Raw genomic sequence first — 25558 nt, forward strand, 5'->3', positions numbered from 1 at the left:
GAGTGCCCACTTATTTTCCCCGCATAACCAAGAATTTTAAACTCGATTGACCTAGAATATTTTTATACCAATTGCTATCTATGAATTTCAAGCATTCTGGAGCAAAAATTAATATTTGCATTTAATTGACTTATTTCATGTTTATAAGATTAAATTTTGCAATTGATTTTTTCTCTCACCTTATTATAAACTAGGATTCTGAAATTTTTTAGAGCTATGTGTTTTCAATAAGAATGCAGAGTTTTAATAGGGCAGAATTTAATTTTCAGCTAACTGATTTATTTTAATTGCAAAATTGCACAACCTGATAGTGAAATTAAGAAATTAAATTTCAAGATAGCATAATATTAATGATAAAAAGACTACAACAGAAAAATAAATAAGCGATTTTTTTTTCTAAAACTGATGAAAGTACGTTTTAAAAAACTATTTCTGTTAATAATCTTTCAATTATATTAGAATCATTTGTACATAAAAGAAAAAGTTATAACGATCGCTAAGTGCTCTACAAATGGCCAGAAATGTATTCTCATGCTGTATTGACATACGTAATATCGCTTCATCTTTTTGAATTTAATTTTATTCTTTAAGACTTGGTTGTCTAATATAAACTGTTAGTCACAATGAAAACATTTTGTTTAATCAGGAGAAAGAAGAAGAAAAAAGACAATTTAAAATATTTAACTCACAAATATTTTAAATCATGAATGATCATTGTTTGATCTGTAACTTAATTTTTAAATTTCATCTTCGCCATATTTGACCTCACTGCTTGATGAATGGATATTCACGATGAAAAGCAACTAGGAAACCACCAAGATATGAAACTGTTTTCGCATCATTTAATTCCAAAAATGAAACTTCAAAGAAGGCGTGTTTCATGTATTTGCGAACAATATATATATATATTTCTATCTAGAATTAATTTTTCCGAAACTTGAGTCGGCATATCGTTTCGAAATTTGTTTATTAAGGTTAATGATTTTTTAATGTTCTAACGCTTTAAAAAAATATTTGAAATGCGTTATTTCTTACCAATAAAAACTTTTTATATTAAAAAAAAGGATTAAAACGTAATTACTTTGAAAAGACTTCATGAATTCAAGCGGGAAAATTTTTTTATTTATCGTTTTTAATTCATCGATTTGCAAATTGAAAGCTCTTGTGAGAAAATCATCAATGGGAAAAGTTCATTTTGAACATCTGCAGAATTTGTTTCCCTTCTAAACAATACAAAGGCATGTCAAGGTTATTTGATATAGATTTTATTCAAGTTCTTTAAACACTGGAACTTGGCTAATTCGAAGTTATTTAATTCCAGTTCGTCGTTAATTAGAATTTTCCTCTAGTCCCTTGAATTTCTTATTCATATAATGTTAATAAATTTTCCATCAATCGTATTCATTTTGGTTAATTCGACGTTAAAACTAAACGCTGTTTTATTTCAAAAATGTTTTCGTTAATTAATATTAAGCACATTGCAATTGTTCAAATAGCCGTTTTCCAGTACCAATTCTAATATCTTGGGTAATTCTCTTCCCTCAGTTATTGTAAATGAACAATTTTTTAAGGCTCTTGTATAACTTGAGGAATTTACTGCTGTAATATCCATTCAATCCAAAATATAATAAAAGTTTCCTCGCCTTTTTATAAACTATGAACACGTTAAATATGAATTGTACAATTGTTGTTTTAAAATTATTGCACACTGTCTATTAAAATTCCTTAAGTTAAATGAATTATCAAAAAATTATTACAATTATTATCTCTTTATTTTTAATAATGCAATTTCATCTATTAGTTATGTATTAAATATTAAAACTACTAAATAATAAAAATAGATCTCTGCAACTATTGCTTAAAATTTATTGTTTTATGTATTTGCTTTCAGTTTTAGTTTTCCTTAATTCGCTGCTTTATTGTGGTTCCATTAGCTTCGAGTTAACCAAGTTCCGATTTATATAATTGCCAGTAATATATACAAATATAAGCAATATTGTAAAAAGAAAAGTGCATTAAGCTATAAAATATAACAAAATACGTCTGAAAATAAGATATGTTTATTTCATTCTATGTTTTAGAGGGAAATAAAAGTTTTTAATTAATACGAATATTTAATTAATAATGATTTAATTTTTAATTTAATCTAAATGACCATTGTGTATATTTAATACGGAAAAAATGTCTCGTTTCGGAAAAAAATTCTTAATTTAATTTAATTTTAATTTTATAATAATAGAATTCCCTTTCAAACCGAATATTTCAACACTTCATCTCAATAATCACTGAATAGTTTTATAAAGAACGGAACACGTCGTGAAGCCAGATTTCTTCATTTCTTTTTATATTGGGAGAGGGGAGAATTTTTTTTTAACTAAACGAAATGCTTAAATTACCCCATCTAAATTACCACTGTAGCATTTTAATTTTAATGCAGGTAATAAAAATATAAAAAATGAAAGACATCACAAGAGATTAATCATCTTATATGCTCGCAAAAGGGACGATAAGTATTCTGGAAAAATATTATTCGTCTAACTAGAAATAGTAGATAAATTAAGCAAGAAATGTTAAATATTCCTTCATTCAGAAGTCTTTGTTTAAAATATGCTTCAAAAATCAATTTCTTTCTTGGCTCTTAGAATGTCGAACTATTCCGTAAACATACAGTTTTCCCCAAACAGAATGATGCTTATACGGCTAAATGCGCTCTGTTTATTGTGATTAATCATGCTTTAACTTCCAAGAAAAAATCAACTTTCAAAATTCTTTTTTTTAAATCACTAAAGAATCTAGAAACGTGAAGATTTTAAAGCAAAATCCATCAATAACTAAAAGGAAATAAATAAAATATCGATTTATTTTCTAAACAATTCTCTTGAGACTGACGACAAAATTGCTTTTTTTTTTTTACATAATCGAATATGATTTATTACATGTGCAGATCACCTATTTTGCTTCGCTGTACACATGTCGATAACGTACAAAGAAAAAAGACTGCATTTCCCACTTCACTTGAATGAGAAAATAATTGGTTCAAAAGTAGATGGAATACTACAAAAAAAAACGCAAGGAAGGAAATTTGTAAATGTTCAGTATACAAACACTATAGAACTTAGAGCACTACATCAGGTCACTATTGTTGTAATATATATAAAATAGAAGGAAATCTTTTTTAAAAAAAACTTAATTGGCGATGTCGAATTTTCTGAATGTCAAACCTCTAAGCCTTTAAATACTGGAAAGGGAAGGAACAATACAGGAACTCTTCTAGCTAATCCGACTACTAAAAAAAGGTTTTTTTTTTTTTTTTTTTTTTTTGCTAGCGTTTATATAAATATGTTTGCAAAAAAAGCTAAGTCCATAAATGATTAAACATTAAAAGAACATTTTAGGTATATTAAAGTCCTTTTGGACGTAACATGAGAGCTATTTTGGAATGGACCTCGTAATTTTGAGCCCCGGACAAATGACGAGGACGACACATGAGCTGGAACTTCCTTTCCAAACTTCTGCATCACACTAACGAGATGGTATTTGACTCACGACGTCAGTTTTGTCGTGTTTCCGAGTTGCATACACGGTGAATCTTTAATGAAAGCGGATCTTGAAGATGTAACTTTCTGACCTCAAAGCCGCGACCTAAACTCTGGATCCCCATGGCCCTAGGTTGTATTAGCGAAGAGCATCCACATTTTATCAAGCATAATTGGCCAGGTTCCTTTTTCTTTTCTTTTTTTTTTTTTTACTTACATTAAGTTCACTTAGTTATTAGAATACTTTCGAAGTCGAACATTTACTTCTTTTTGTAGAAATGAGGATGACTGGCAGTCTTATGTCATAATAAATAAATAAAAACAAATACAGATTTATAAAGTTAATAAAATAAAAACACCAATCTAAAACAAATCATTAACATTTTAAAATGTGCTGAAATAAAAAAATAAATTGGTCATCTAATTAAAAGAGGGGTCTCATAATGTGTACTATCTGGAATCGCGAAATACTTAAATCCGCGATTATTTGTGATCTGAAGCTCAAAAGAATCAAAATTAACTTTTTCAGGGAATGAATTTCGCCAAAATGAATCTGTAACCGAACCTAATTGACAAGATTTGTTTTTCCCCTCCTTTTTATCCCAAGTTTAAATAAAAATTTTATTCAGTTATATCAAGTTAAAGCTTGATTTCCGAAACGAAGGATATCATTTTCAATTTTTTGACTCTTAGTCTCGTTTGAAACAGTTCGAATTATCCCAATTTTCTCTTTTCAATAATTTTTACTTAACTTTTTAAAATCTAGACTCAATTTATTCAAACTAAAAGAATAAACTGAGTCTCCTTTAAAATTTAATATCTTTTCAAGTATTATAATATATAGTATTTTTACAATTTTAATAAATTGTTATAATCCTTATAAAAAGACAAAGCGATGTTCTTTTTTTTAACTGAATAAAACACACTCCCATTTAAGTAAATATAAGTCTTTTTAAATGTTTTAATATTTCAATTTTCTTTATCAATTTTATAACCTATATAAAAATAAATATATTCATTAATTTTTATAAACCTTTAAAATTTAATACCTTTTAAAGGATTATAAAATATAGTATTATTTATAATTATTTAATAAATTTTTATAATACTTATAAAAGAACAAAGCAATATTTTTGTTTTATTGAATAAAACACACTCCCATTTTAGTAAATGTAGGTATTTTTAAATATCAAATCCTCTGAATAAAATTCAACTTTATTGTGTTTCAAATATATAAATTTCTTTGAACGTTCAAAAAAGCAACAAAATTTTGATATTATTTGTATGATTTCGTAGATTTCATGATAGTTTCTAATGTATTAGAAATTAACATCAAAGTAAGATAAAAACCCTTTGGATACAGCTGCATGCAATTATTTCTAGCTATTACAAAATATAATATAATAATAAGACAAATAATAATACATATTACTTTTCTAATTTGTGACCACTCTAAGAATCGGTTTTGAAAAGCCGTCCAAGAATATTGCTGTAATTCTAATTAAAATGAAAACCTTCTATGGATCATATGTACCACTTCAGCGTGTTAAGATTTACGAGCTTTTAAACGACGCAATCCTTCAGCAGCTGTTACTTGTAAGCTGGGTTAAAATTTATGATTACACGCTTCAGTCAAGGATCCATCCTAACGTACCAATTTCTGATGAGGTACTTCAGTTCATCTCAAGAGCGATCGGCTCTTGAGTCCTAATGATTCATTTAAATGAAAACGGGATAGAAAGTGAAGGGTGTTTTTCCATTTCTAGAAGCCATATATTCTAAATGAGTTAATCCTAATATTAAACATTCTGAAAGGATTAGGATGTTCTAGAATCTAGACATTGAAAACTGACAAAATTTCAGTTATAAACAAAGGAGATTTTTTCACAAGTAAAATTTAATATCTAATGGAAAGAAAAAATACATCGCTAATATATCGCTATCATAAAGAAAGAATGAAATATTTTAATTATATAAAAAGTAAAAAAATACTCGTTTCTAAAGTATTTCTGTTTAATGGCAAATCGAATGTATGCTGTGATGCGAAAGTTCCCAAGTTGATAACCAAAAATCGGCAAGCGCAGAAAAAATAATTCTGAGTAAAATCACTCCAATATTAACATAATATATGAACACAAACACAGGTTTAATAATTACAGTGAACTTAATTTCATTTAAATATGCTAATATTTTTTAAAAATTAAAAATATCGTGTAACTTGAAAAATCTAAAAAATATATGATATTTTGAATGATAAATAACCTCAAATGATTAATACTATTGCTCAGAAAAAATAAAACAATGTTTAACAGGTGCATATTGTTTGTAAATATTGTTTTACAAAGTTTCATAAACTATATCCTTCAATCATAGTGGTTCCCGTTAGATTCACAGTTAAAGAATAATTTATAAACTTCCGATTTTTCAAAGCATTACAAATTATACATTCAGTTAAGTGACCCCTATTTTATTAGACTAAAATTGAAAATTATTTCGTTGAAGGTCAAATGCTCCTAGTTCCTTTAAAACAAAAAGCACTGGAAAATGCACTTTACATTGAATCTATTTTACATAAACAGACTCGGATAGTTTCCAAGGCCGTCGAATCCAGTAATCCAGGGATGACATCAATTTAAGAACTCTTCAAATTTACTGCTTTTATTTTACTTTTCTGCCAATACATTAATCTCGGATAATTTCCAACGCTGTATTATCCAGTAATCCAAGGACGGCATTAATTCAAGATCTCTATAAAATATACGACACTTATTTTATTTTACTTTTCCGTTAACAAATTGTAAAGCTTTATTTAGAGAACAGGCACCTCTATTACTTTCTTGCAAATGAAGTATACAAAGAAAAAGTATTTCAATAGTAAAAAAAAAAAAGTCAAACTCGCCGTTTTGACGAATCTTTACGTTTCAAACCTCACCGAGTCCAAAAAATTCATTTATGGAATCCTGTTTGTCTGAGAGATCAAAATGGTTTTGAGTTAGATTAATGAAATTTGGTATATGGTTTTAAAACCAAATTCGAAGATTTCTAACAATTTTTTAGAGAAATCCATTCACTATAAGTTTGTCTGTCTATCCATCTGATTGCAAGAAAGACAATAACTACAAAATTCAAACAGCTAGATGAATAAACTTTGTATACAGTTTTAACATCTAAAGTGTATATCTGTAACAAATTTCGAACTGTCAATAGGCAGATTGTCTCTCGGTCCATATATTCGCATGTAATAAAACGTGATAACTAAAAAAAATCGAGTTAGATAAATGAAAATTTATATGTGGTCTTGTTACTAAAATTGTACCTCTGCGCCAGATTCTGGACATCAATAAGTCGAAGAAAGCATCCAAATTGAATGCTAAGTTTTCTTTATTTTATGAGCACAAAACGCTCATGTGTGACACTCTGAAATTAAGATCTGAGTACTCATGGTGTTTACGACCTTGTCCACGGTCCACAATTTTATGTGGGGGGGGGGGGGAAGGAATGGTTATTTTATTGCAGAGTATGCGAGAAAGTTTAAGGGAGATTCCTGTTAATTTTATTAGATTGGTATATCTTATTTTATTAATTTGGTTTCGTTGGTAAGGTTCTGATGAAGCGCAAAATTACTCTAGCCCAAGGTGCTAGAAATTATTAAGACGGCATTAGGTAATTATTTAACATTAGATAATTAATTTAGAAATAGATATTTGTGCCAGTATTAATTTGGAATTAATACTGGCACAAAGTAAAATAGTTCCAGTATTAATTCCAAAATTACACGTATAATTTAAGCAAGCTTAAAGTTAAATTGTAGGAAAAAGAAATCTTACAAAATACAACATATTTTTAAAAAAACAACTGATGATCACTATTATTTAAGATTTATTAATTTCAAAATAGTGCCTATAAACAATCTGAGTGTTTAAAAATATGTAAAGTTTTATTCTGAATATATAAATAGATTAGCAATTAAAATACTCTGAGAGAAAAAAATATATAAAAATTCCAGGTGTATGAGTATTAAAAAAATTAACATATGTGTCAAGAACGGAAATAACTTTTATTACTTTTTACCAGAAAAAAGGAACACTGTCACCCTAAATCATTCCCACGTTAATAAATGAATATGTTGAAAGAAAAAAAACCAGTCACATTCTGAATCAATTACTTCGACTTATGGTAACAATAAAGTTAATTAGCATACTAACAATTAAAAAAATATGTGTCTCAAAAAATTCATAAGAACCAGAAAAGAATGAGTCATCATTTTTATATGCCGATGGTGAATGAAAATCACTCAAACTATGACTGATTGAAAAACATTGAGACATATTTAGAAGTTAAAAGACTTACACAAAAGTAATCAATAGACGAAAGAAGGTCAGAAAACTTGTTTCAAAAAGTCAAAAGAAATTTTTAATGAAAGATTGGCAATTACAGATCGTTATTTGAAAAGGGAGAAACATTGAAGAATCGATTTGAACTAGAATTCAAGCATTCTTTTGTCTTTAACGAAAGAAAATTGTTTATCGTGGAATCTTAAAAATGCAGAACTTAATAACTGGATAATGAATCAACAATTACACGTTAAAATACTCCACCAATTTCTTGAAGTAATATGTTAAATCTACCTAACCATGATAATTGCCCAAGATATAACAATACTTTAAATCAGTCAATGATATTTATTTACGATATAGCCCATCAATAAGCTTTATTACGTTCGTACTCTAATTATTGAAAATGTCCCCATAGAATTTTTCTTCTCTTATGATGTCGATGTAATAATATGAGATATATATAATTAATCAGAACATCTATTAAGATGGTTGTTTAACTACATCTTTAAGCACAGTTGCCATTATTTCTTCTAATAAAATTCCATTTCTTTTTTTTCCTTCTATTCAATAAATAATAACTTCTGCAAACATTCCTATTTATATCTCGAGATATTTTCCCCCCTACTGCAGCGTTTACTCTTTGTAACTAAGGTTTATTTTAAAATGCAATTATTTAATTCCATGTTATAAAAACGTATATTTGCAAGACAATGTCATTGTTTAGTAACTTAACGATTCATGACGTTAAAAGCCGATTGTAAGACACCTTAAAAAAGCATATAAATACTTAATTTATACAAACCGTCGTAGAGTCTTACGATAAATCGTATCTATCGCACGATATATCAAATCTGATTTGTACTTTTATAATGAAAATCCATTATAAAACTACAGATCAGAGTTGATCGGAATATTATTTAATTTCAGTTGGCATATTTACCAGTAATTCCTATATGTTTTGGAAAATATTTTTCATGCTTTGCGCTTGCAAAAGAGCCTTGAATATGAGACTGAGAGATTATTCGGCCATTGCATCTCACTGCAGTCCATTTCGAATAGCAACGATCTAATCACCAGATGTCTTGCGGATGTGACAAATTATCTGGAGTTGCAACAGCGGTATGAATTATTTCGAGTAAAATAAAAAGATATAATGGCTCCAGATTTTAACATGTGGTTTCTATTCACACAGTAATAAAAAGTAATAATGCTTTAAACAGAAGAGAAATCCTCGTCCCAATGACTTCCAAATCAATTTCTATGAGCTAGAGGAGGAAAGAAAATCGCCTGCAGAATAAGCTGTCTACTATATTATCAAGACTTAAGAAATTATGTTTTTAAAGGAAAATAAATTACTGGTTCTTAACAGTATGTAATGAAAAAAAACACGAAACTTTGGAATTTTGAAAAATTAACGCAATAATAAGAAATAATAAAATCTATTTCTAAAAGATGACTGACAGATGGTGAATCCCTAGTCGTGTATTTATCTCAAAAATGGATAGGAAGCTGCATTATAGATGTTATATCTGTATACTGAATCTTTTTCCATCCATCTTTCATTTTGTAGTTATCGTATTAATTTATAATCGAACAACCGATCAGACAGGCTTTCTCTAGATAGATTTTTCTTAAAATCTGACAGGTATCTACAAATTTGGTGTAAAGACCATATATCAAATTTCATCCGTTTAGCTCAAAGTGTGTTAAGAGTTATCTTTGTCATAAATAGACAGACAGATGAACATAAATTTTCTAAAAATGTGTTTTTCGGCCTCGGAGAGATCTGGAGCTTGGACATTCGTCAGACTCTCAAGTTCGAATTTTTGACGTTCACAATACTTTTATACGTGAAAGTAAAAGGCGTAAAAGGCACCTTTATAAATTTAAAATTGTCTCTATGTTAAATCATGTTTCCACTATTTTTCATTTTTAATTTTTCGTATAATTGTTAAATTAATTTATTGGTTTCGTTTTTCTTTAGCTTATCCTGTATTCAAAATTGCATACATGGTAATGCCTATTTCTAACTTCAGGTATCTCTTAACCCTTTCTAGGGCCATTGGAAGTAGACTTATCACCAAATTCATCCATCTTAGTACGAAATTATGTTGGTTGACATAAGTTCTGACAAAATATTCAATAAGGCAGAAACATAGATATTTTAGTGCTTTATCTCACACAAAATGGTGTATTTTTATTTGTTACTTAGCCATTCATTAACTATATTAATTAATGAAACGAATTCAATTTATCTAATAAGCTGAATGAATTACTTTCCTTAAGGCAATCTCAATCCTAAAAATATTTTAATATACCATGACTAGAAAAAAAAAATGGTTTTTAAAGGATAATTTTATAATAATAACTGATTTCAAAAATTTTACATAAAAATATCAACATAATTATGTAATATTTCAATTTTAATTGAATAAGAAAATACCGATTTTAATAGTAATAGAAAATAGGAGAAACCCAGCTGTATTTTTCACATTCAGATATTTTTGGCATTGTTGCATTTCAATGTTAAACATTGTAAAGCTAAATTTTAACAATAATTGTGTAACACAAGTTTACTTGTTAACAATAATTGTGTAACACAAGTTTCGTGTTCCGATTCTGATATTTATTTTGTAGTAATTCCCTTCAAATATGCATACGTAAATATATATATATATATATTGAAATCTGCATTGCAACTATGTAATTCGTAAACGTATTTATAATGTTTTCAACCATTCTAAGCAATATTTTTTCTATGTTATTATCATCATTATCCTTATTTACTGCTCATTCTAAGGATACACAGAATTTCAAAAATGGAGGGATTGCAAGAAATAAATTACATTTAAGAATAACGAAAGATTGCAATCTGAATAAAAAAACTAAAGAATTTTAAAAGAAGAAGTTTGGGTGAATTTTTTGAAAGCGACCACGAAATAGATGGCGATTACGAAGTATACAGTTCTACATCAATATATAAGTTGCTAATTTTTTCTATAATTAATTAATAAATTATCGCCTCATTATTCCCACAGTCATTTACACTCAAACTCAAAAATATCAACAAAAAAAAAACATTTTGGTCGAAATAGGTATATACAAATTTGTGATAGAAAAACAATTCTGAATTAAAATTAAATACATTTTACTAATAGTACTTTAATTAACAACTGCATACAAAAAATTTAATATTTAAAAATATAACTCTAATTAAAAAATTTTTAAATACTTGGAGACATTAAAAACTTCCTTCCAACACAAATCTTCTTATTGTAGGTATAAGGCAAATGCAAATATTCTACTTATGTAAAAGTTTAAAATATTCTTTTAAAGATAAGAATATATGTGGTTTAGTTATATCAGACATTAAAAATAAATGACCGTTTTCGTTATCAGACTTAATTAAAAAGAATTTATTCCTATTCGTTTTTATAATCCCTAAATTTTTTTTCTGCTCCTATTTTGCTCTTAACTAGCTTACTAATTTTTATCTGAACATTTTAATTGCAGATTTAGCTATAATAAATAATTGAAAAGTTTAGAAGAAAAGTTAAAAATAAAAAGGGAATTAATCTCTGTCGACATGAAGTTTGAATGGTGGCTTAATTTTTTAAGTCAGTATTTGGTTTTTCTTCCAATTTGGATAAGGAAAGTAAATGGGTAATTGCTTCGTATAATGGTAAAGCAATTAAATTTAACAAAGATACGTTAAACAGTGTTCAGTAACGTGTAACGTTTGAATACTTGATTAAACATATGGAGAAAGTTCCAATGTAAAACAGAATCGGAAGTTTCTAGATTGGATCAATAAAATGAGGAGCGAAATGTAGAACACCCCCCACCAAAAAAAAAACACTGAATGTAAGCAAAATACAGGAAAAAGTCATAAAAAATAAAGAATTGGAATTAACTTATCACTGTCAAGAAAAGGTTGAATGAAAGTGTCATTGTCTAAATCAATGTTTTTTCGTCCTGCTTTCAATAAGGAAAAGGAACGGACAGTTTTCTACTCTAACCATCGTAAAACAATTAAAATTAGCACTATTCTACTAATCAGAGCTTAAAACATGCGGCTTTTGGATATTGATTTACGCTAGTGAAAAAAAAAAACAGAAATAAAGCATTGTAAAAATTGCGATTCCAAAAAAGATCAGGGGTTGAAATCGAAAAAGAAAGGGATTAAAATCGAGCAATAGTATGGTCTTTGCCTTTCCCAGTCAGCAATTACATACCAAGTCCTTGATAGTGTGGTCTTTGTTTTTCTCTAGTCAGCATTTACATACCAAATCATTGATAGTGTGGTCTTTGTCTTTCACTAGTCAGCATTTACATACCAAATCATTGATAGTGTGGTCTTTGTCTTTCACTAGTCAGCATTTACATACCAAGTCTTTGATAGTGTGATCTTTTTTTTTTTTTAGTCAGCATTTACATACCAAGTCTTTTATTAAAGCCAATTATTGTGGCGCAACATGGCCAAATTTGGCTTTTGTGGAAGAAAACTTAACAACCAAATAAAGCAAATTATTTTGTCAAAAGCGATTGAATTGATTCAATCAGTGGAATTTTCCAACTTTCCAAAAATTTTAAGCTAGCCCTTTCGTTAGAGTCCCTGTTTTTTTCCACCCTTTTAATTCTCACATAATTTTATGTGTCATATTATTACCGGCAATCGACACAGTAAACAGCGTACTAAAAACTAGGAATCACTTTTATACGTTTTTTTTTCTAGGAATCATTTTTAAACGTTTATAATCTCTATATGTTTTTTTAGGGATCAGTTTTATATTTCAAACATATAAAATGTGATTAAAATATTAATTTTAAAGTTATTTTTAATTAAAATATCTGCTAAAATTCTTATCTCTAACTGCTTTTCCCCTTAATTAAGTGAGGGGGCCTCTTGCACATGACCATGCGGAAACGGTTTTTTTCACTACAGGAAAAAAAAAATTAACGGCATTTTTCAAAATTTATTACTGCATTAAAATCTGCAATGCAAAGTATTAAGCAGTTTCAATTAGGACAGCCAATTACACTGCTTTACCAAAATATTTCTTTTCGCCGTTTTTTAAACTGTGTGTGTGTATATATATATATATATATATATATATATATAGAGAGAGAGAGAGAGAGAGAGAACACATTGATTGAAACCTAGATTAAGAAAATTAAAGGTTATTTTCACGAATAATTAATCAATCTTAACATCGATCATAATCGAAATTTTAAGTGAATAAGAAGAGACTATTATTTACTACATATCCGAAAACTTTTCTACAGTATATGTGTATGGACTAACAACTAACACTATAATCTTTTACCTCTTTTGCTACTGAAACGTTTACAGATTTTGACCCTTCTAATTTTGAATATCGTCTGAAATTCTTTCCAAAAATAAATAAAACGTCAGCAATAATCGATCATATGATCATGACTCGATCTACTCTTATAATAAACACAACATTTAAAATATAAGCAAATAAAAGTTTTTAGATTTTTCGGGGGTCAAAGGATAATCGAAAACTGTTTTTATTTCAAACCGTATTAATTACTCATTCACAAAAATATTAATTAGTCATTTAATTACTCATTCACTTACTCAAATTACATTTGATGAGAATGGAATCATGAAAATGGCTAACCTCAAACGTTTTGTCAATAAAGGAGGGTATATTTATTACAAAGTATTAGATACGGTATATTTATTACAAAAATGGTATATTAGATTTAAAGATAGAAATTTTTATAATTTGAACAAATAGTGTTTAAATGACACTTTTCACTTTTTAAGAATTAGAAAATTATTAAAAAATTACAAGGAACTATTCCAAAGAGAGTATTTTAATCAATTCTTAAAAATCTCTTTCGAATATTGTTTATTAATTCGAATGAACCTTATTTATTAATGTAGAGAGACGCATTTCTGCTTCATGTATATTTTTTTCTTCTCATCCAGTAAATATGATGCTGCGTTCTTTCGTGATGCAACATCACATTAATGAAACAAATATTAATCAACTTATTACAAAAATATTTTTACATTTAAATAAAACACATTTTTTCTGTGCATTAATGCATCACGTTTTTGCTTATAGTTTGATATTTTATATACAATCGAATTAATTTTATAGTTATTAAAGGTTATGTCTTTATCAAACGTCATACATGAAATCTTAAATGTAAATTCCATAAAATTCATTAAAACAGACAAGTTATTATATACTGAGAAAACGGAAGATGAAGCACAATACATATACCTTGCACTTATATAACCCGATTTGGGAAAATACAGAAGAAAATTCGGTTAATTCACACTGATACATTTATTTTTAACAGTATCAGTGTTAATTCCATTGCAACAGAACTTAAGTAAATCATCTTCTAATACAACTATCAATATATTTGGATATGCAAACTAAGCAATTAATGTTTAAATTACCTAACTCAAAAACTTTTAATAATTTATTTGTATATGAATATTAATTTTAAAAAGAAAACGAATCAGAAAAACTATTCATAAATATTTTCGTTAGGATTGCCATTCGTTATCATATGCATCAATACAGTAAATGAGTCATATTTTTAAAATTCAAAATACTTTTGTTTCGTATAGAAGAGAATAACATCTGCCTATCTTTAAAAAAATTAAAATCAAAACTATACACCAAGAACGCTGCACTGCCATAAGCTGATTTCTGTATTATTTACAGTTCATGGTTTATTTCCTGGAAGTTAGCAGCCATCTTGTTCCATAAATAATCTATCCTTCAGACACTTCTGTTTATACTTAACAGAGATCCATGATGTTAAACAGATCAGAACATTGAACTCAATACTTTCTGGGAATTTGGACGATCCTACTTTGTTATGTTAAAAAGACATCGGAGGCTTATTTAATTTGAACGACGTTAACTGAGTAAACTTGAATTTTCTTTATCAAAGAATTTTCTTATTTTATGTAAAGCGAAAGGAAAGACGCATTTCAACTATTTAGCATAAAAATTGAATTTCAAAATTAATAAATTGCTATCAGTAGTTTGATAAAATGCTTCAATAATGCTACGAATAATATCGTAGTTGTGCAATTAAAAGTCCATATTTTATGACTCGGATTTTAAACAAAACTGCTTGACTACAAAATAATATTTTAATTTACACTTGCATCAATAAATTAAATAGATGCACTCACCAAGTCCTAATTCCATCAGATAATCACGTAAATATAGTGAAGTTCAGTTTAAAAGATGGGGAGAAAATTAAACATGTGTTGATGCAGGCAAAGTGCAAAACATTCGTTTCATAAAAGTTGGAAATTACATGTAATAATATTTTTTCTCGTGTGTATCTTATTTGTTCAATTATAAAATATAGAATAAATGAAAAATAAATTTAATTATCGTGAAATAACTTCTTTTTCGTGATATATAAATTAATGCAAACTGCTTTTATCAAAGAGAATATGATCTAAATAATTACCATTCTTAGACTAAGCGTACCTCTTGTATTGGAAACATTGCGCCAATTATTTGAAATTTGGCTGACTGTTTAGCGTTCCGTTAGTAGTTTACATTTATCCAGTGGTTACAGCAAGGATTTGAGATAGGCGTGCTAAATATGATATGTTCTGAATGTCTTCAAATTATTTAAAATTATCTAATTATCTAGATTTTTATTTAGTATTTTTAATGTCTGAAAAGTTTTCTTTATAAAACCGTTAGAATTTTGCTTCTAAATCCATTTTTTGGGAAGTTACACTGATTTTCATATTATACATATTTTAATGCTATTTTATGTCGTTAAATGCTATTTTCTCCAATTCTAATCTTTGGTTGTATTTTCTTATGAAAAAAACATCTTAAATTAAAATTTAATGCATATTTCTGGTTAAAATTTGTTATAATAGTTTCTCAATATGTTCTGAAGTTTCTAAGAATAGAGAATAAGTAATATATTCTTTTAGAAATATTCTATAACTATTTTAATGCTGAACAATGAGTAAAAAATTGAAAATTCCGGGGTTTTTATTAATCTTAACCTCAATATTAAAAGAGGGGACGAATATAGCTTAGTTCAGAAACTAAATAATATATTTCTGAAGCCATCGGTGAAATTTTAAGCAAATCATTTGATAAATCTCTGAACTAAAAGACTTTTACTTAATATCGTTTTTTCAATCAGCACTTTTTTCCAATTTAAAAAAAAAACATTTATCATTTAACTGGTTTTAACTGGTAACGAACATGTTTTGGTTTCATATAGGTTTTTTTAAATCTTTTTTATGCAGAAATTCAAAAATATAACTATTTTAAATCGTTTTTCAAAAAATCTGAATGTAGTCGCATGCCAAAACTTTTCAGAATACTTATCTTTTTCCAACAGACTAATTTAGAGTAATTTAAGTTAGGTAGATTTAAGACTCAGTTCGAAATCCAACGGCAGTTATCTCGGGATGGACTTGGAGAGATTTACACCACTTTCAAAAGGCAAGAAGCACGCGAAAGTCGATCCCTCATCCGCTGGTTTTTCTAGTCATACATGGAACATTTAAACTACAACAGATTTAACGTTTACCAGACATAAGCGCACAATGATGTTAAGTGGAGCAGTTTCTCTATTTGTAACAGCCGGCTGACCAAAACTCAGCGTTTCAGCTATTGAGACCCAAACAGTTGTTTGTGCTCACAAAATAATAGTTATAAAAGCATAAAAAAAGAAATTATTTTTAAAATTTTATTTGCATTTCTAATTTCGGAAGAAATTTAAGATGACTAACATTATTACTATTTCAGAATGTTGTCTATATGAGATTTTTAATAAAAAATAAAACATACAAAGTAAATGCTGTTTTTCAATTTATATAAATAAAAGCGAAACTCAAAAATAACTTGCACATTATAGAAACCCGAATAACTGAATAGATTTTCCACAAATTTTGCTGATTAATAATAGGAAGTATAAGGAAGATTTTAGTGAAGAATTCGGAACAATTGATTAAATAGTTATTTTTCATTAACTTAAAAATCAAAGTATATGCGGAATAAAGATATTTCATCATTACTGTTACCATTCATATTGAATAAAAATATTGCAGATATTTTAAATCATTTTTATTTGTGATTCTGGTTGCCACTGGTAATATTCGATGAAATTTTACATCAATCTTTACACATTATTAATAAGTTTTACAAATTGATGAAAATAAGTTAAGTTCACAACAACAAAAAATTAAGTTTCGATGATTTTGAAAATTATTTGATACGCTGCAATTTTTCGACAAGTTATCCGATTTTAAAAAGTTACAAGAAACTGGTATTCCTTTATTAATTCAAAACTGTTGCAGAAAGCAATAGTATTTTGCGTATAAAAATATTTTTTATAAAATATTTTTACATTCAAGGCAATCATATATATATTTAAAAAAAATTTATTTATATTCACGTTGGCATTCCTTTAAAATCTATTATTATACATAGTTAGTTATATATAAAGTTAACACTAAGTAACCATCAACATTGACATAAGATAACTATAACTTTATCTCATACACTTTTCTATTTAAATAGTTATTTATTAATAAAAGATAAAAATATTTTCATACCGAGTAACACAGTTTAAAATAGAAAATCAAAGAATTTATAGGCGAAAATCTTAATTCAAATAATTACTGGAACAAAAAAAAATGTACAGAGTGTATCAAAAAGTTACAAACCTTGATTCGCTGATCGAAAATAAATGGCTTCATATCGTTGGACAGAAAGAGTAGTCAAATTCTGTTTCACTGCTCTAAAAAATCTTCCAGGTGCATTGGATAGCGCAATTAAGTTCGATAGATTGTCGAGATATTTTTCTTCGAAAATATCATTTCCGAAAATACTTAACTAGAAATAGTGCGAAACTGACTCTTCTAACAATAACGAACTGAAGGTGCTGATTTTTTATTCCAACAAAATCTCCTGACATGAATGCTTGAATATCTTTAAGCGGGGGAGGAGCTTTGTTAAAAATCTTCTTTATGTGCCATCCCTACCAGCAAATCAGGATTCGCTCAGAAGTCGAATCACAGCTGTCATAAATTAAACGACATAGACATGCTCCAGCAAGCATGGAAGGAATCAAGAGAGCCGAACAGAACAGTGTCCGCGCAGCTGCAGGAGGTTGCACGGAATACTTGCGTGCTACCAAGTAAAAGCAGGAGGTTGTACGGAATACTTGATTGCCACCATATAAAATTTTAAAGTTGTTCTGAGTATTCTGTAAATGGATCGTCCTCTATATGATGGTTTTTACAAAAAGATACATAATTTTTAAGACAGGTAAAGTCTTTAGATATATTCTGTAGGTAATTCATTACTACTTCCACTGAATTTGGATTACCTTTGAGAATTATTAAATTTGATTTTTTTTCAAGATTATTTTTAGTGTAAATAGCAAACTAGGAGCCACTTTCACACAAAAGACTTTACAAAATATTAGAATTATCGCAAATCAATAAGAGTTACATATGTCGAACATTTTTTGTAAAATTCTAACGTACGTCATGAGATAATGCATAAAAATAAAACAAGTTACTTATGGCTGATATAGAGGTAAATTTAGAAAAAAAAAAGAAAAAAAACTTGCTTTAAAATTTTTCTAGAAATCAAAATAAAAGTTTGTGGTTGTGTAAATGAACTTCGATTATATTAATTATCTATTATATTAATTCTTCTATTATATTAATTTTTAACTTCAAAAGGAAACATTTAGGAATTTAATTCTTTAAAAATTATGTTTAAAAATTGTTAAATTTTAATAAAAGTCCTGTGTTAAATATCAGCTAATTATCTAAACTTAAAGTAACTACGACTCTCTATAAATAAATTAAAACAATACCTTATTCAATTCACGTAATTACAGTTGTATGTTCTAAAAAGTTCTGACGTTTAAAAATGAGAATATCATTTTAATCATATAAATAGCATTGCTGCATCACAACGTCTGCTAAGTGGTGAAGATGAAAAAATATTTTTAACTTTTTTGCCTCTCTTTGCCCTTTGTTTCATATTTTAAAAAATTGCTGTGAATTACAGACATCAGAAATATTTTAGAGAAATGAAAAATTTAAAAAAATCATTAGTAAATTATTTTTAAAAATGTATCTTTTTCGCCCAAAAACGACAATAAATACAGGATGATAAACGTAAGAAATCTTGTTATTATAATCTCAAATCAAATCAACCAATATCATGACTTTTCATAAAATGAATTAAGAATGATTTTTTAACCGAAAAAATCAGAAAAAAACATGACCTCTAACAGCATTTTGGCTGTTTTTCGCGGTAGCTACTTCTCAAGTCTTCTCTCTTAATGATATATGGTCAATTTTCAATCCAAAAGAAAGAATTTCATCTAAAACTATTAAAATAAATGTAATTTTTTAATTTCATTTCTATAAATCACTTCACCTATAAGTTACTTCGCTTTTTATAGAAAGTGATTTCATAAATCATTCTTTATAAATCACTTCATTTACTTAAGAAATTCTCTCATCAACGAAATTTAATTTCGGATTATTGAAAAGGTTTCGAGATATATAGGCTAAAAATTTCTTTTAAATTTCAAATACTGTAATAGAAAATCATTTATATTCAACTTCTGTTTATAAATTAGTTTTAATAATTTTACAAAATATAACAGTTGATTTCTCATAGAATTTTTTTCCTATTTAAAATGATAGCGTAAATTAAAAGATATTTTTTAACTGATTAATATTTTAATATCGTTTAAATAATGTTTAATTTAGTAGTCTAAATAGTAAAAATTAATTTGGAAATTTTAAAAAAAACAAATATTTTGCTGTACATCACTTAAAGCAGAAAACTCTCCATACATTTAAATGCCAATATTACCACAAAAGAGAAAACGAAATTTTGCTATGCAATTACGCGTCTCTACTTCGCTTTTAATAGGATATTTAAATTTGGACATTAATCAAGAAATAATCATTCACTGCAAATTTCCTCGTGAAACCACTGATGGATTTCATGAAAGAACTGCAGTTTCTCTAAATACGTTTTAAAAAAGTTAATTGCGAATATCTGTATGCAAGTAAAATGCATACTGAAGATATTTTTTTCATAATGCCAATATCTTTTAAAATCTTGAAGGTCATAAAAACAAACGCCACATTAAAATTTCACATTCACAGAGACAACTTATATTTAAATTGGATTTTAAAACGACACAATACATGTCGTATGGAAAAATTTAGAAATGTTTTGTCGCTTTATGAAAAATCTTTGACAAAAGTAAGAATATGGTAATAATTAAAAAGGATTTCTTTAATCCTTGAAAATTTGAGCACCATGAATTCAAACACGAGTGAATTAAGGAAGAGTTTTTCCCATATACATAAATGGAATCTTAATTAAGGAATTTAAATATAATAATTGCAGAAATAAAAGCATTGAATGATTATTATCTTGCATATTTGCACCAAATAAATTATAAGAATTATATTTTTTAAAGAGTCTACGGATGTACAGATTGCGAATTTAATGAACGAATGTACGGATTTAACTATATTTAATTATGAAAAAAAATCATTTGCTAAAAATAAATTCTCAAATACTATGGTAATACGGAAAAACGAAGATTGTTTTTCAATGTGGATTTTTTGCTAAAATAAGAAAGCCCCTCCCTCTTTCAACATATTATCTGCTAAAGTTTAACAGTAGAATTTTGCAAATTGTTTAGAAAGCCTTTGATTCATAAATATAAAACAACAACTAATTATATTCATAAACTACGAATATACTTTTCGTTTCTTCATTGCCAACAATTCACGAAGTTATGTCAGCGGCGTAAAAAGGAACCATATCTAAGAATATCATTTCCTTTAGAATTTCGCAGGGAATACTTTTTTAAATAGCTTAACCCTTTCTAGGGCCGTGGGAAGTATACTTCCCACCAAATTTATCAATATTTGTATGAAATTATGTAGGTTGGCATAAGTTCTGACAAATTTTTTTTAGTAAGTCAGAAACTTAGATGCTTCATTCTTTATCTCAGACAAAATGATGTGTCTTGATTTGTTACTTAATTATTAATTAACCAAATTAATTAATTACTCAAATTAAATTTATCTAATAAGCTAAATGAATCCCTTTTCTTATTCTAATTCCAAGTCTAAAAATATTTTAACATAATATGACTAGAAAAAAATGGCCCTTTAAAGGGTTAACTGAAGTTTTTACTTCTTTTTCCTTTTTTTTTCAAGAATATTTAAATATGAATTTGAATTTAACCAAATGGCGCTTTCGTGACTTTTTAGTAATATTTGGCAAAAAATAACGGCTATTATGATAATGTTCAAAAAGTATTTATTTTTAAGTTCGCAGCAATTTATTCGTACATCAATTAATAAGCAAACGGATGCATAGAAAATTATGTTATATTTAAAATTCAATTATTTGACTTCAGTTATCAATCACTTTTTTTTCTGAACTGAAACTGACTTAAAAACAATTCTTCGTCGCTTCATAACCGAAGAAACAAAAACATGCACTTTTTAAACAGCATCAAAAGTTTTATGTTAGTATTGTCAACCATTTTTTATTCCTTCTTCACCTTGTATTAAAGCAGATGTCATAAAGCAGATGCAAGTTCAAGGTTTTTTTACATTTACATAAAAATTGTTTTTTGATACATTGTGAATGCAGGTGTGCGTTATCCTTCATTAAACATAAATTCCCATTAACAAAATATTTTTTCCTTTGTAGATCTTATTTTATAATCGGAAAAAAACCAACTATTTTAGTACATGCATTATTTTCTGCCATTTATTTTCTTGCAATAAGAATCTTTATTTTAAAACTATGTGCAATTCTTGGAGTTGAATAATAGAATTGTAAATCCACAAACGAAATTAAAAATGTTCAGTAATTTTTATAGTTGTTGAAATTGTAATTAATATTAGCTAGGGCAATACTCGAATTATTCTTTTCTTTTAGAATGAATTCTTTTTTACCAGCTTGAATATCTATTTAAAAAAGTTTTACTATTTATATAAAATAGGAGAAAAATGAAATAAAACGTAGAATGTAACTGCTTTATACATATACAAGCAAAACCAATGCGAGAAAAAAAATCACGATAAATACAGTAAAAACATTTTTTTTTAAACTCCAGATGTACATTCAGCTTTCCCTTTTACTGAATTGACAATGAAATTTGGATCCATCATTTCTCATGCTATTATTTAACTACTCTTATTTCGTGAAATTAAATATGTTAAATATACGATATGAAATTAAATACGTTATAACATCATAAAAGTTTTGCATAGAATATATTAAGGTAAAATATATAAATCTAGAAGCGGTTTCAAACATTATCTGTTTTGTAGCATACTTTTATACACATTTTTAATTATTTACTGAAGATTATTGCTATATAAACTTTTTCTTTGAAAAAAATTGATGAATCATCTAAATCTACTTATTTAATCTACCAAAATACAAGTTTTATTTATTTATTTTTAATATTTTCCCGTCTTCAGTCCTTAAATAAGAATAATTTGGAATGATATTTTTTATCTATAAATCTTAAGATATTCAAAATAAAATAAGAGTAAAATCAGACACATTATAGCTTGAGTTGAATGTATATCAAGCAAAGCTTTTCCGTTGTATTCGTTCGTTATATAATAAAATGGCTACGAAACTAAAAAAAATATTTTTTTTCTTTTTCTTTTATATACATTTGTGTTTGTTGGGGGTGAGCTATACCATAGCAGTATACAACACAGAATTCTATACCTTCCCGTCCTTAAATACATAAAGAAGGAAAAATAATTATTCGTCTGAAAAGCAAAATTCATAAGATTCGGACTTGTGTGCCAATTCGATTTACAGGATAACGGTTTTGCCTGAAAAGAAAAATTCAAATGATTTGAAGTAGTGTATCAATTTGAATTAAAAGGTGGTGGTAATATGTTTATCTTTTACCCAGACAACAACCATATATTCAGCATTCCATATATGTATATATCACAAATAAATTTTTTACACGTACCAAAAAGGAAAGATTTTTATTTTGAAAAATACAGTATATTCAAAAACAAAAAAGAATTTTTTTCCTACAATTTTTTTCGGAAATTGCAACATTTTTAAATCTATATTTTGTAAATACAACCAGATTATATTACTGCATCAAACTGCTAGACATTAGAAAGAAAGACTGCTCTTTCTTTCTTTTTTTATTATCTTGGTAACTGATTGCAGTCGCATAGCACTTTGAATTCATGTTGACCAAACAATCTCGTTCGATGAACTTCTATAATTAAGATTTACTATATGCGACTTTTAAATTTTTTAATTTATATATTATCTATAAGCTATCATTTTTTTTCAATTTTTATGATTTCCATTTACAAATATAATTACACAGAATGCACTTCTAGAATTTCTTCTAAGTTTTCCAAAAACATGAAAATCTTCATCTTTCCATTTACAATTCTGAACAACATTTCGCTGATTTCTCTATTAAATTTCTATAAACTCCATTAATAACCAAAAATTACTATGTAGAAACGAAAATCATTTATAAGTATAGATTGCGATGATTAACATACCGAATAGATTTAAAATGTTTTATTTGAAAAAAAAATGTAATTCGCTGAATAGTATTGAAAGTATTTTTAATCTTGAACTAGGAGCAGGGAGGGGGGAGAGAATTCATAAAATTGCAATAAGAAAGCAACAGGTCGGAGTAGTTATCCAAAACTGTTATTATTCTCAGCAAGCATAATATTTCAAAATCTTCAGAAAAGATTAACTGAAGAAGGGAGTTGAACGATCACAGTGATAAAACAAGTCCGTTTTCAATAATAAATAAATCTGGACGCAAGATTTGTAATCAGGTTCTTTTTTTAACTATCATTTCAATAGAACGCTTTCAACGCATCGTTAGGTAAGATTTTGGTCACGCGAAAGCCAAGCTTGCGAAACCATCATCTACTGCAGTCGTCAACTAACCGGTGGAGGAATATTTAGTTGTTTTTTTTAACACGGGACATTAGGTAACTATTCGATTCTTCTTATTCACAAATAGAGTTCATTTCCGCACAGAGATCATGATGGATTGCACTGTTGCCATGAACTCATTGAAAATGCTGAAAAAATGAAAATGATAATTGATGAGATAAAATAAGAATAATGAAATATGCATACATGTTCTGACTGCCTTTTGGAATGTCACCTCATATCTGGCTCAAGCTACCATTTCCCTTTCTTTTATTTAAATTACAACTAACTGATACATAAAACTAAGATCGCTCAAAATTACAAACCTCGTATACATAAAACTAAGATCGTTCGAAATTATAAACCTCGTATACATAAAACTAAGATCGTTTAATATTATAAACATCGTATATATAAAACTAAGATCGTTCAAAGTTATAAACTTCGTACACATAAAACTAAGATCGTACAAAATTATAAACCTCATAGTCCTTTAAGACATTAAAAAAAAAATGGAATGGATTTTCAATAAGCAACTTTTATTATTTAGAGTTCCAAAAATTACAATAAACAAATAAAGACAGGTATAACATTATGAATGGACTATAGTTTCTAGATACCAGAGCTTCTTTTTAAAATGTATTCGATTGTGAGCAAAAATGTCTCTATTTTTTTAAACAATGCACTATGTTTTATCGAATACCTTACAACCAGCTGACTTATGTAGGATACTGAAATTGTATTTTGTAAGGGCATGTTTTTAAGGATAATTTCCATCAAAATTCGCTGGTTTTTATGGATAATTACCTTTCAAAACTAGTCATATCCTGAAAACGCTTGAAAATAAAATTTCAGTAATTTCATACAGATCATTAACCATATGAAAGCAGAAGAATTCATGGTTAAAACAATGCAGTTTTCCTGTTTTATTGAGAGAATTTGAGATTCAGTTTTATTAATATAAAAGTGAATCAGGTTAATCGTACAAATCAATTCAATAGATTAACTGACTTGATTAGTTTAGAGGTCATTCAATTGGAATTTTATAGACAGAAATTTACTATGCAAAACATCGCATAATAAATGTCGTTTCTCACTTTTTCATAACCTGAACTTCCAGATTGCATTCTGTCATTTTGATAATCGATGCACAATATTAATGCATTAATTCATAAAATGAATTAAAGAAATACAAGATGCTTTGTGATTGTAAAATCGTCTGCAAAGCATGAGATATTAACATGAGTAAAAGATGTTTTTATGTTAAAGTTGTGAACAAATCAAGAATCTAATAGGTTTTAAGAAGTTAATTCTCTTTTGGTTTAAGACGGGGGAATATGAATGATTTGAGCATATAGTTAAAGAATTTTTTTTAAAAAAATATCATAAATAGTGAGCGTTTTTAAATCATAAAATGGAACTGATTTCCGCTTCAATTTAAGAAGCAATGTGATGATATTTTATAAATCAAAAGCAAAATAATATGCTCTAAAAATTTTACATAACATTTCTATAATTTCTAATATACACTTATATAATTGATGGAGCTACTTTCAGGGTAAAATACTTGCTACTATAAAATACTGTAGCATTAAAATAAGAAAATTTAAAATTTTGCTTTCAAAATAAATGAAATACAAGAATATTTTAAAGAAGGGCTTTGAAATCTGATACA

At 27.3% G+C, this 25558-nt stretch overlaps 1 protein-coding gene across 1 annotated transcript in view; it reads right to left on the bottom strand.

Annotated features, from left to right (window-relative positions):
- The window catches only part of LOC129959653 (uncharacterized), a 223654-nt gene that overhangs the window by 108898 nt on the left and 89198 nt on the right, over window positions 1-25558 (bottom strand). The gene's annotated exons all lie outside the window — the stretch shown is intronic.

The sequence above is a fragment of the Argiope bruennichi genome, chromosome X2 (assembly GCF_947563725.1).
Source record: "Argiope bruennichi chromosome X2, qqArgBrue1.1, whole genome shotgun sequence".
In the NCBI taxonomy this organism is placed as follows: domain Eukaryota; kingdom Metazoa; phylum Arthropoda; class Arachnida; order Araneae; family Araneidae; genus Argiope; species Argiope bruennichi.